The following is a 12697-nucleotide window of genomic DNA, read 5'->3' as shown; positions in this document are numbered from 1 at the left end:
TGGTATCAGCCTGGGTGAAAAATAGTAAGGAAGACAAAGCTGCCATAATTTTTTTTCAGAACCCAACACTTTAAAAATGTCTTCTGCTTTCAATGATCTCCACTGAAATAGGTAGTTAAAAGGTAAAAGACACAGCGTAACAGTCAATACATTTGACTGTTGCTCTGTGTCACGTGTAGCAGGAGTGTAGGCAGCGTGGAGCACAACCATTAAGACACCTTGGACTTGAATACTGGCTCCTCCTCAGATTACCAGCTGTGTGATCTCGAGCAAGTCCTTTAACCTCTGGTTAGATGCCTCTGTTTTCTCATCTATGAAATGGGAGTAATGACAATCCTTGTCCCTCCCTTATAGAAATGCTGTAGATTGAGAACACTTAGCACAGTGCCCGGCACTTGGTAAAGAGCTCCCTGAATGTTAGCCATTGTTGTGATAATCATCACTGCTCATATTTAGTTTCTGTACTTTGGGTGGAGCAGGATACAAGAGAGAAAGGTGGGTACGGTGAAGTCCTAGTGTCTTTCAGCTTAATCTGCCAGTCTCGGCTGGCATGCCCCGGGCATCCAATCTGATGGGTTGGTTCCCAGGCTGTACGAGTTATTCCATATTTTGAATGTCATCGCCATTCCTCTGTTTCCAGATGACTCTTCAAGTTCAGAATAAGTAATGCCTTTTAATTCAAGTAACGTAATTTGCGTGCAGAGCGGGCGTTTCGCCGGGGCGTGAGCCCGCTGGCTGTCCGGCATCTGAACTCTAACTCACCTTGCTCTTGTCCTTGGTCTTGACTCAGCACCCTTGGACTTCACAGCAGCCAGGTGTTTGTCCTCACTTGACAGGGGGAGGAAACCGAGGTTGGAGGCTTGGGACGAACGAAGGTCTCAGATGTCCAGGCTCCCCTGAGTAAGCTCCCATGTTTGCCCAGCTGAAGCCTATAGACCCCCAAGGGTTTCTGTGGGGTCTGGGAATTGTCCAGCGAGATTTTTAATCCTGGGGTTCTGATGATACTTTTTAAAAACTTAACATAAAAAACATTCTCTGTCATCTGGATTCAATACAGAATTTTTCCAGTTTTATCGTGCTGTGATTGACATGCAGCACTAAGGTATACAGCATAACGGTTCGACTCACATATATTGAGAAATGATTACCACAGTAACTTTAGTTAACATCCATCATCTCGTATAAACACCAAAAAAAAAAAAAAAAGAAGGAAAAAACAAAAGGCTTGTTCTTATCATGAGAACTCGTAATTTCTACTTCTAGCACTTTTCACATACACCATGCAATGGCATTAACTACAGTTACCGTGCCGTGCTGTCCATCCCCAGGACTTAGAGCTGCAAGTTGGTACCTCTGAACCACCTTCATCCGGTTCCCCTCCCCCACACCCTCCGAGTACAGAAATTAAAACCATCAGATACTTCCACTGTGTGAATTTCCATTTACGAATAGATGAGTGATAGGATAGGACCACTACGAACTGAACAGCGGTCAGTGTCACCCATAAAGGACGCAACCCCCTGTATTAAGGAAACATGAAATCCAAGTATGCTGCAGGAGGAAGATTTCGTGGGAACTTCAGCCAGAGAAAGGTGGGGAGAAGTGGACGGTAGGCACGGCTAGTCGAAGAAGCCTCACCCTAGCCAAAGTCGTGTTTAAGTTGCAAGTGATAAGTTCCCTTCGTTTATATGTCATCGGGGACTACATCGAATGGATGACTTCGATTTGAATTTTATTTGGAAACTTCATAGCCTGTTTCTGTTTCTTTTCCAACTTTGTTTAGCTTTTATATTTTTGCATGAGCTATAAGCTCTTTTATGTTAGGACATCTTTCACACGTTACGGTTTTTTAAAATCAGCTCGACACATAGTATGGGATTTTTTTTTTTTTCTTTTAAAAGTGGTTTTGTCCATTAATCAGGTCTGGAAATCATTGGTATATAAGGTAGTCCTGGCTTGGGATCTAGTTGAAGCAAAGCTTCAACACTCAAGATTTAATCTTGAAAAAATATACGTTACTGGGAAAACCTTTTAGATAGGCGATTTCATCTTTTAGGATAGCATTTCACCTCTTAGTAGCTCTGCACTTGTGCAAGGGAAGAGGGACCCCAGCCCTAAAAACCCCATTTTGGAGAGTCTCACTCTGTAATCCAGCTGTATGTACCCTTTCCCATGGGATAAGGTGTCCACTGATCCAAATGGATGTGGCCCTCTCGAAGCCAAGCCTCCCTTTCTAGAACACTCTCTTGGTGTTCCCTGCCCAGACAGGCCTAAGCTGGCTTCCAGGCTCTGTCCCCCAGGTCCACCTCCTGAGGGCAGACTTCTCCGCCCTTGTACACAGCCACATGCACACCCCTAGGCCAGAGGCATGGCCAAGGAGTAGCTGTCGGGGAAATGGGCTTGGGCGTATCACACGGCTGGGGCCGAGTTGGGAAGTGGGGTTGGTCACAAGCTAACTCTGCTTTTGCATGTCCTCTGAGGAATCTAAGAATTTGACATTGGAGCCTGGCCTTCAGGTTATGTTATGGTAAAGTTATGGGGGGAGGAGCAGACACATTTACTTAACAACGTGATTGCTAACTTCTCTGTCCCTAAGGTTTCTAGCCTTACAGGGTGGTGTAAGACTGAAGCGAGATATTGTACGTCAAGCACCTAGCACGTTGCCAGGCACGCTTGAGTTCTTAACACCTTGGTTCTTTTTGCTCCGTCCCTTGACTCAACTCTTTAAAATCGTTTGTGTGCATGCACACAGTTGTTTGTGTGCAGACACACATGTGCAAGCATACACAGAACACACACATAGTACAAACCCAGTCTGCACAGAAGGTGCTTCATGAGAGATGTGTGACACGTCACATGGAAGTTGTACACGGCGTCCCAGCCAATCCCATGGTGCCATCTCCCGTGTGACTAAATCGAAGGGCAAGGGGGAATGGGGTCGTTCGGGAAAAGCATTTTTTTTGTGTACTCATTCTCAGCTGAAGTTATCCACCAGCAAAATGGGTGTTACTATAAACCAGCAGTTTTCATCACTATTCCCAGCACAGCCCAGGAGATGGGGGAGCTGCAATCTCTCTCCGTCAGAAAGAAGCTGAAACTGTGCCCAGTGAAGTGCCCGGTGCCCACGCATGATGCCAGGGAGGGGAAAGAGAGACGCAAAACCCAATTTCCTTCAGACTTTAACTCCCCTTTCTTTTCTGGCATATCACACTTTTGTGCGTTCCTGCTTCTATGCCAAGATTTAATGTGGCCTAATAGAATAATGGACCGGGAGTGCAGAACAACCACCTATTCCCGGATATGTCCGGTTTGGCCCACCCAGTTGATACGGGGGCATTTGTTCGCTTGTTGGGTTTTAATTTACTGCCAACATTTAAAAATCGAAGGATGTGCCATGGACTTCTATTCTTGGCTTCTCTTTTTAAAAAAATCGAACAATTCATTCATTTCAGCAAATATTTATTGAGCGTCTTCTTTGTGCCAGACGTTCTTCTGTTCTAGGCTCTTGGGATAAAGCAGAGACAACACAATGCAGAGAAGGTCCGGGTAATTATGAAGCTTTTGTTCTAAGTGGAGACAAGGAACCAGTTTTCTTCGGATGGCATAGGTGCTGTGAGACAGTTAAGCAGAGTGATGTCAGAGGGAATGACCGGCGGGCCAGAGTGTTTGGAGAGGTGACATTTGAGCTGAGATCCTAAACTAGGAGCCCAGCCTGGGTATGTCTTGTCTTGGGGGCAGAATGTTCTGGACAGAAAAATAAAACAGTCAACACAAAGATCTTAAGGTTGGAACCAACTCACCCCCGCCCCAAGCAGCCGGTTCACTAAGCAGCACTGTCCCCTGAAACAAAGATAACATCGTCCTCATTAGGTCCTTGGAAACCGCGGCTTGAAGCAAAACAACGTATAAGGAAACCAGTTGTACCATCGGATGATTGACACAAACAAGAGCTAAGCTCCAGCATCTCATTGATGTTACAAAGAAACGATGTTGAATGGAACGTTATTTGAGGACCCGCCATATTTCAGTTCACCAACTCCTGGCCTGTCTTCTGACAAGTGACTAGAATATCTCTTAACTATATTAGAACTATTTCTGAAGTTGCTTCAAGCGCTGGCCGCCCAGTTGATAACAGCAGGGCATCATGGTGAGGAATGGCCTTGGGGTTTTCCGAAAGAATCACTGTACCCACAAAAGTGCAAATAATTTAGAGCTTTGCTGACCAAAGTGTGGTCGGCGTATGGCGAGCCTATTAGAACTGCAGAATCTCCTGCCTTCCTTCAGACCCAGCTGGATCAGAATCTACATTTTAACCAGATCACCACTGTAAACAAGCTCTTGAACAAGACTGGGTGAAGAGCATCTTACCACCTTCACCTTCGTCTATTCAAAGGCGCTGACTTTAATTTGAGAGAAAGTTTGCAAATGTCTCCATTATGCTATTCCTCCTTTCAAGCTGAGTTTTCTAGTGCTGGAGATTAGTGGCTCTGCCTCCTGGAATTCTGGGTCTGCTTCCCCACCCCAGCCCGCCCGAGATGTCATTGCAAGATGGAGCTTGGATAGAGTGGGTAATGAACAAAATTTCTCTCCATGTGGGCCTAATTAGCCTGTACTCTGATACTACTTTCTGGAAAATTTATATATACCTATTGTAAATTCAGAATTCTCTCATTAAATTTTATTAATGCTATTATGTATCCTACTACTTCTGGCTACCTACTTAAGGCATAAGCTTTCCATAGCTCTGCTAGAATCTTTATGGTTTCCCATTATTGCTCCCTCTTAAAACTGGTTTCAATAAGTCTTGTTATACCTCAGCTAAAGCTTAAAGAAGGGAAAAATCAGTTGCTTAGATTATATTTATTTTTAAGAATCTATTTCTCAAAAATTACCCCAAAAATACCCAGGAAACATGTCGAAGCTGAATACAGATTGATTTCTTGTTTTAATTTCTAATAATTCAACATGTCCATGATTGTATATTTCAGACAGAAGGACATTGGTTATAGCAAGTTGCCCTTAATTTTATTCTTGTTTAAACCAGTGCCGAGATGTCCTCGCCCGAAGCTATAAGAATCCAGCCATCTGTACGTAACTTTTGCTCTCCAGTTTTATTGCTTTCAGCAAGAATGAGTAGATAATTGACCACCAGGTAAATGCTTCGCTTATGTAATTAATAAGGAATGTTCCTCCTCACAGATTTCATGGAAAAAATAATTCCAAAGAAGGAAACATAGCTATTCAAAGGCATAGACTTTAATTTGGGAGAAAAAAGAAGGCTCCTCCACAATATCATAAGGGTAGAAATTATCACTGTTTCAGCTCTAATAATGAATGTGGCTTAGGCTGATGGATTCTTCTATTCTGATTTTAGTGAGCGATCCTGTCCAAGTTTTGTTAAAGCATGCAATAAAAGAGACTTAGAGCTTGAAACTCCTAAAGGTACAACTGGTAGAAAAATATAGTAGAGGTTGAAGCTTAAGATAATACAAATGAAAGCCTGGAAAAGTAAGTCATCTAGTTTCTAGAGAAATTCAGCATATCTGGGCATCTGGAGAGGCCCTATGATTAAAGTTAACAATAACAATAATCATAATAGTAATAAGCACTAGCCGTGGCTCTTAAGAAGATTGTTCCTCAAATGAGCTGCTGCTCATCCCAGGCCATGCCGATTACTCAGCAAGAGTCACCACAGTCCCAGCGAGGAAAGAGTCACTGGCCATAGCCAACAGCCAACCGTGGGTCCCTACTGTCCAAGTGCATGTCTGTGTCTCATCACCTCTCACCATAAATGTCCCCAAATATTTCACAGTGAAAATTTCGGCGTAAGCGTAGAAATGGCTGTGTTGCACAGTGTGAATATTCACCTTCTGCTCGGCAGAGCTTTTTTGAGATGGGTTTTCTGAGTGGCTGTGGAATTCCTTCATGTGCTTCAACTCCTAAATCGAGTAGAACTTGCTCCAGCTTCTCTCAGGAAAAATATATCCAAGCGTGTTAGCCGCATGAAGTAGAAGGCCACTGCCAGTGCTCAGACCTGGAGGGTGTCCACTGTTGACGTGACGAAAAGGACAGGAGCCCCAGGGCCCACGACTGCCCCGGGGGCTCAGCGGTGCCACCAGGGACCGCCATGTTCTCTGCTGTGCCATCCTGGGCAGAGGCCCTCGGTTCGCACGGCTAGAGAGTGGCAGACCTGGGATTCGCATTGGGGATTATCTTACGGATGGGAAAGTCGTCCACGCGGCCAGTATACCCTTTATGGCTGGACTTTTATCTGCCCAGTGTTCTGAGGCCCGTCGGACGCGGTGACAGGTCTCAGCGTGAGAGCAGTGACTTGCGTCCCTGGACACCGGCTGCGGTGCGAGGTGCCCACTTCAGTTTGTGCTCTGGTACAGGGTGGGTTGTCGCTTCTGGTTGCCTTTTCAAAATCAATTGTGCTCCTCAAATCAGATTTTTCTGCTTGTTCCCAAATGCTGAGATGAGGTAGCCTGGCTGCTAAAATAGGGGCGTCTAGGCAGGAAACACCAGGTAAATCTGGGCCCTAGAGGTCGTATTCAATTCAGACGTTGCGTTTTGGGCCCTTGTCCATGTTTTAGAATCCTTTTCCCTTTCGATAGCCATTTATTACCTTTTTGAACTCACTTTTTGAACTCACTTTTTGAACTCACTTTTCTTTATATTTTGCAAATAAAAGCTGATTTTGTGATTGCTTGGTAACCAAGCAGGAAAGCAGGACCCTTGGTGATTGATGAGACCCCACCGGGCCTTACAGAGGAACACAAGGCTTATCTTTTCCTGCCTGTCAAATAGTGGGTGTGATGACATTATAGCTAAATGCAGCTGCCAAGGTGAGAGCTCGAGACGCTTTAACACCCAGTGACCCTTGCCAGCCGAATACATAGCTCTTTCTCAAAAGAGATTTATCCTTGAAAATATCTCTAACTCTTCCTGTTGCGTAAGGTCGAACTCTAGAGGATGACGATTCACACAGAAACTGATCTGTGAGTGTAGCGTTGAAGGAAAAAAAACCTGCCGAACTCAGATCCTGAAAACCGCTGTTCCACAGCCGGGTTCGTTCCCCAGTCCCTCAGGCCACCTGTGGACATTCTTCCAGAGACAGTCTTGGTGAGGTGGGTTATCTAGTTCCCAGAAGCAGGTCTCCCTGGGTGGGGAGTGGTGAGGTAGCAGAGCTGATAGTAGACACCTTGATAACCGCACAGAGGGAGGAAGGAGGGAGGGAGAGAGGAAGGAAGCAGGGGAAGCGGGTGCATTTAGGAGTGGGGGTATTTAGTTTAAGAACAAATAATTCAGTGTTCTTCAGTAGGACCCTAAGGACATAGCATTTTAGAGCCTAGCATTGTAGTTCACCGTAATCACGACCACGAGTTATGAAAAATCAAAATCACATTCTGCTTTATTAGGCAGGAGTAAGTGATGGTTTTTAGAGTTATATAAACCTGCCTTCTCAAGTGCGGGCTAACAAGACCCAAGTTGCAGAGAAGACTCGTTGGGGTTGCCATGCGGGAAGGGAGATTTCTCTTCCGTGCAGAAAAGCTGATCTTTTATCCGTTTTGTGTAGTCACTTCTCAAGATTCCATAAAAGAGAAAGAACATTAAAGAGTTCACATGCTTTAAAAACTTTTTGAACACCTGTGTTCTAGAAATTTCAGTAATGCAGAATTTCATTCCTTGATGATGCCTAGAGGATAACTATCTAAACCTCACACACGTACAGTCTCCGTAATAACCACGCCACAGACCCTGGACAGAGCAAAGGCTCCGAGGGCCATCAGCCTACTTAGGACAGACCCGCTTCACAGCTGGCCTCGGCCTCTCTGTGCAGGAGCCGCTGTGCGTGAAGAAGGTGGCAGCCTAGCTGGGCCAGTGGGGAAGGGCACGGGGAAAGTCCAGGGTCCTCGCTGCACCCCTTCGCCAGGTGGCCCAGCTGGACACGCCGCAGGTCCCAGCGGCTGCCTTCACTGCCCACCTGTGTCCAGGACCCCAAGCGAGTCCACGGCAAAGGAATTAATGGGAGAAGAGGGAGAGAAGCACAGGCGTGAAGCGGCGGCCGGGCAGATGCTGTGCCCTGGGGGCTGCTCTGTGTCTGGACCACAGAGGAGCCAGGCTGAGCCAGGGCAGCCCTCGGCGGGTGTTCTGACCCAGGAGCTCGCAGCGCCAGGATTTCGGCCGCGAGAACCGCAGGTGGTTTCTCATGCGCAGCTCATCCGCCCTCGTGTTCTCTGTCACCGATTTCCTCCCGTGAAACCCAGGACGCTTGGAAATGGCTTCTGCCAGTTAACAACGTGATTGTCACATCCCAAGGCCGCGCCACCCCGGTTCCCCGAACGTGGGTACATTGTCACGAAAAACCTGGGCAAAAATAAACGCCCCTTCCCCAGCTGGGCCCGTTCCTTTTAGTTGAAAAGGGCAGAAGCCTGATCCGAACCCACTTCCGTCAGGAGGTCCTTCCCGCCGGCCACACCCGGCTTTTCACAGAAGGTCACCTGGTATCATTTTGAGGACTGCCCGTCCAGCTCTCACTCGTTCTCAAGTACTACTGAGTTCCTACACCTAGGATATTTCTGGGCGCTGAGAAAAGACAATGGAAAGTAAGAGCCGGCCCCCTCTTAGAGGAGGTAAGACAGGACAACGTGGTAGCAACCGAGGCGACGGACGTTTCCAGAAAAACCAATGACGCAGAGACATGCGTCCTAGGGATGCCCAGGTGTAGAAGATCCTTGAGTGCTGGAGGAACTTGGATCCTGTGAGACGGCGAGGGTTTGGGGGAGGAGAGAGAGACTGTGTGCGGTTGGAGCAACAGAGGCCGGCGAGTTTGCAGGCCTGGGTCAGAGCATGCCCGGCGGCCGCGAGGACCCACCCTGGAAGGACTACAAGGGTGGGACGGGGGGCGTGGCAGCGGGGGAGGTGACAAGGAGCACTCCGACCAGCAACGCCTCCGCTTACAGGTCCCCGTGGCCTCCCAGCGCTGACGGCATTGGGAGCCCTGTCCAGCCCTTAGCGGGCAGACACTGAACTTCTTCACAGCTCCTGCCCAGCCGCCCCCTCCCTCCCAGCCCCCTGCGCCTCCATCACACCCCCTGCAGCTTACAAGCCCGTGTGCATGTGATTCCATCTTCCCTCCCCATGCCCCCAACTGACAGCCCTGCCTGTTCTTCAGAGCTCAGCTCATCCAGAAGCCTGGCGCACCCACCCACTCCTTCCTCCTCCTGCTCCCAAAGCAGCTGTGTGAGTTTTCATCAGTCGCCTTTCTGGCTCCCGCCAGCGTCACCAGCACCATTGCTGGACAGAGGGCCCTCCAGGCTGGCCGTGGGGACTTGTTAGCTGGGTGGCGTGTCTGTGTGTGTGTGTGTGTGTGTGTGTGTGTGTGTGTCCACACACTCAGCTTGCCACCAGTGTAACTGGGAGGTATTAGGAAAGTGTTTCTATTCGATGTGCTGCGTTGTAAAAGGCAGAGGCAACGTAGCGATCCAGTTAGGTGGTTCGCCCTCGAGTGAGCAGGAATTAGGACTCTGAGTGTCCAGCTCATTCCCTCTGGGTCCCCTTTAGCCTAACCCAGCATCCGCTCCATTCAAAGAGCAATGACTCAAGACTCTAATCTGGGGAAAACTGTAAACCAAAGAATGCAAGGCCACTTCCTGGCTGATACGGAGATCCCCTCCCGGCAGGGCTGCTATTGTGGGAGAAGCTGTGTGGGAACGGGGTGTGGTGTGTTCAGCCAGGAGCTAAACGGCCCGGGGTCCCCTTGTGCAGAGACACCCACCGGTCACCAACGCTCCTTTCTCTACCTTGAGGGAAACTTCTGTACCAAGCACAGAAACCCTCTCACTTCCCGTGTCAATCGATCGTCCTATGTGTCTGTTTCCTCAGTGGCCCTGCAGAAGTAAGTGATGCTGTGAGTTGGCATAACCACCTCTGGGTTCGTGTTCTTCAGAGAGAGAGTCAGCATTGGGCATCTTGGTTCTCACACTCGCTTTAGAAACCTCCCGGCTTGTATTTTTGTCTAACTGGGACCGTGATTCAGCCCGTTGCACGGGAAGGTCAGACGGTGCGGTGCGTGCGGCCGCCCGGCTTTCCCCGTCCTCCTCCTTTGTTCGGGCGCGATCGGAGCGGTGGAGTTGGTGTGCAAGCTCGGAGGCATCGCCACGCACCTTGCCATCCGCATTTGAGGGTTGCTATGGCAACCGATAGGCCCTCGAAGCAGCCCCAAAAGAACATTAAAGAGTTCACATGCTTTAAAAACTTTTTGAACACCTGTGTTCTAGAAATTTCAGTAATGCAGAATTTCATTCCTTGATGATGCCTAGAGGATAACTATCTAAACCTCACACACGTACAGTCTCCGTAATAACCACGCCACAGACCCTGGACAGAGCAAAGGCTCCGAGGGCCATCAGCCTACTTAGGACAGACCCGCTTCACAGCTGGCCTCGGCCTCTCTGTGCAGGAGCCGCTGTGCGTGAAGAAGGTGGCAGCCTAGCTGGGCCAGTGGGGAAGGGCACGGGGAAAGTCCAGGGTCCTCGCTGCACCCCTTCGCCAGGTGGCCCAGCTGGACACGCCGCAGGTCCCAGCGGCTGCCTTCACTGCCCACCTGTGTCCAGGACCCCAAGCGAGTCCACGGCAAAGGAATTAATGGGAGAAGAGGGAGAGAAGCACAGGCGTGAAGCGGCGGCCGGGCAGATGCTGTGCCCTGGGGGCTGCTCTGTGTCTGGACCACAGAGGAGCCAGGCTGAGCCAGGGCAGCCCTCGGCGGGTGTTCTGACCCAGGAGCTCGCAGCGCCAGGATTTCGGCCGCGAGAACCGCAGGTGGTTTCTCATGCGCAGCTCATCCGCCCTCGTGTTCTCTGTCACCGATTTCCTCCCGTGAAACCCAGGACGCTTGGAAATGGCTTCTGCCAGTTAACAACGTGATTGTCACATCCCAAGGCCGCGCCACCCCGGTTCCCCGAACGTGGGTACATTGTCACGAAAAACCTGGGCAAAAATAAACGCCCCTTCCCCAGCTGGGCCCGTTCCTTTTAGTTGAAAAGGGCAGAAGCCTGATCCGAACCCACTTCCGTCAGGAGGTCCTTCCCGCCGGCCACACCCGGCTTTTCACAGAAGGTCACCTGGTATCATTTTGAGGACTGCCCGTCCAGCTCTCACTCGTTCTCAAGTACTACTGAGTTCCTACACCTAGGATATTTCTGGGCGCTGAGAAAAGACAATGGAAAGTAAGAGCCGGCCCCCTCTTAGAGGAGGTAAGACAGGACAACGTGGTAGCAACCGAGGCGACGGACGTTTCCAGAAAAACCAATGACGCAGAGACATGCGTCCTAGGGATGCCCAGGTGTAGAAGATCCTTGAGTGCTGGAGGAACTTGGATCCTGTGAGACGGCGAGGGTTTGGGGGAGGAGAGAGAGACTGTGTGCGGTTGGAGCAACAGAGGCCGGCGAGTTTGCAGGCCTGGGTCAGAGCATGCCCGGCGGCCGCGAGGACCCACCCTGGAAGGACTACAAGGGTGGGACGGGGGGCGTGGCAGCGGGGGAGGTGACAAGGAGCACTCCGACCAGCAACGCCTCCGCTTACAGGTCCCCGTGGCCTCCCAGCGCTGACGGCATTGGGAGCCCTGTCCAGCCCTTAGCGGGCAGACACTGAACTTCTTCACAGCTCCTGCCCAGCCGCCCCCTCCCTCCCAGCCCCCTGCGCCTCCATCACACCCCCTGCAGCTTACAAGCCCGTGTGCATGTGATTCCATCTTCCCTCCCCATGCCCCCAACTGACAGCCCTGCCTGTTCTTCAGAGCTCAGCTCATCCAGAAGCCTGGCGCACCCACCCACTCCTTCCTCCTCCTGCTCCCAAAGCAGCTGTGTGAGTTTTCATCAGTCGCCTTTCTGGCTCCCGCCAGCGTCACCAGCACCATTGCTGGACAGAGGGCCCTCCAGGCTGGCCGTGGGGACTTGTTAGCTGGGTGGCGTGTCTGTGTGTGTGCGTGTGTGTGTCCACACACTCAGCTTGCCACCAGTGTAACTGGGAGGTATTAGGAAAGTGTTTCTATTCGATGTGCTGCGTTGTAAAAGGCAGAGGCAACGTAGCGATCCAGTTAGGTGGTTCGCCCTCGAGTGAGCAGGAATTAGGACTCTGAGTGTCCAGCTCATTCCCTCTGGGTCCCCTTTAGCCTAACCCAGCATCCGCTCCATTCAAAGAGCAATGACTCAAGACTCTAATCTGGGGAAAACTGTAAACCAAAGAATGCAAGGCCACTTCCTGGCTGATACGGAGATCCCCTCCCGGCAGGGCTGCTATTGTGGGAGAAGCTGTGTGGGAACGGGGTGTGGTGTGTTCAGCCAGGAGCTAAACGGCCCGGGGTCCCCTTGTGCAGGGACACCCACCGGTCACCAACGCTCCTTTCTCTACCTTGAGGGAAACTTCTGGACCAAGCACAGAAACCCTCTCACTTCCTGTGTCAATCGATCGTCCTATGTGTCTGTTTCCTCAGTGGCCCTGCAGAAGTAAGTGATGCTGTGAGTTGGCATAACCACCTCTGGGTTCGTGTTCTTCAGAGAGAGAGTCAGCATTGGGCATCTTGGTTCTCACACTCGCTTTAGAAACCTCCCGGCTTGTATTTTTGTCTAACTGGGACCGTGATTCAGCCCGTTGCACGGGAAGGTCAGACGGTGCGGTGCGTGCGGCCGCCCGGCTT

The 12697-nt window shown here is 50.1% G+C and overlaps 1 protein-coding gene across 1 annotated transcript in view; it reads left to right on the top strand.

Annotated features, from left to right (window-relative positions):
• The first annotated feature begins 1746 nt into the window (after nucleotides 1–1746).
• Nucleotides 1747–12697, top strand: part of FAM171A1 (family with sequence similarity 171 member A1) — an 18435-nt gene continuing 7484 nt past the window's right edge. The window contains exon 1 of the mRNA XM_023522876.1: nucleotides 1747–1798. The gene's annotated coding sequence lies outside the window, so the exon portion shown is untranslated. The remainder of the gene's footprint in view (nucleotides 1799–12697) is intronic.

Source organism: Pteropus vampyrus, unplaced genomic scaffold, assembly GCF_000151845.1.
Source record: "Pteropus vampyrus isolate Shadow unplaced genomic scaffold, Pvam_2.0 Scaffold359, whole genome shotgun sequence".
NCBI lineage: Eukaryota > Metazoa > Chordata > Mammalia > Chiroptera > Pteropodidae > Pteropus > Pteropus vampyrus.
This window is presented reverse-complemented; position numbering and strand designations above follow the sequence as displayed.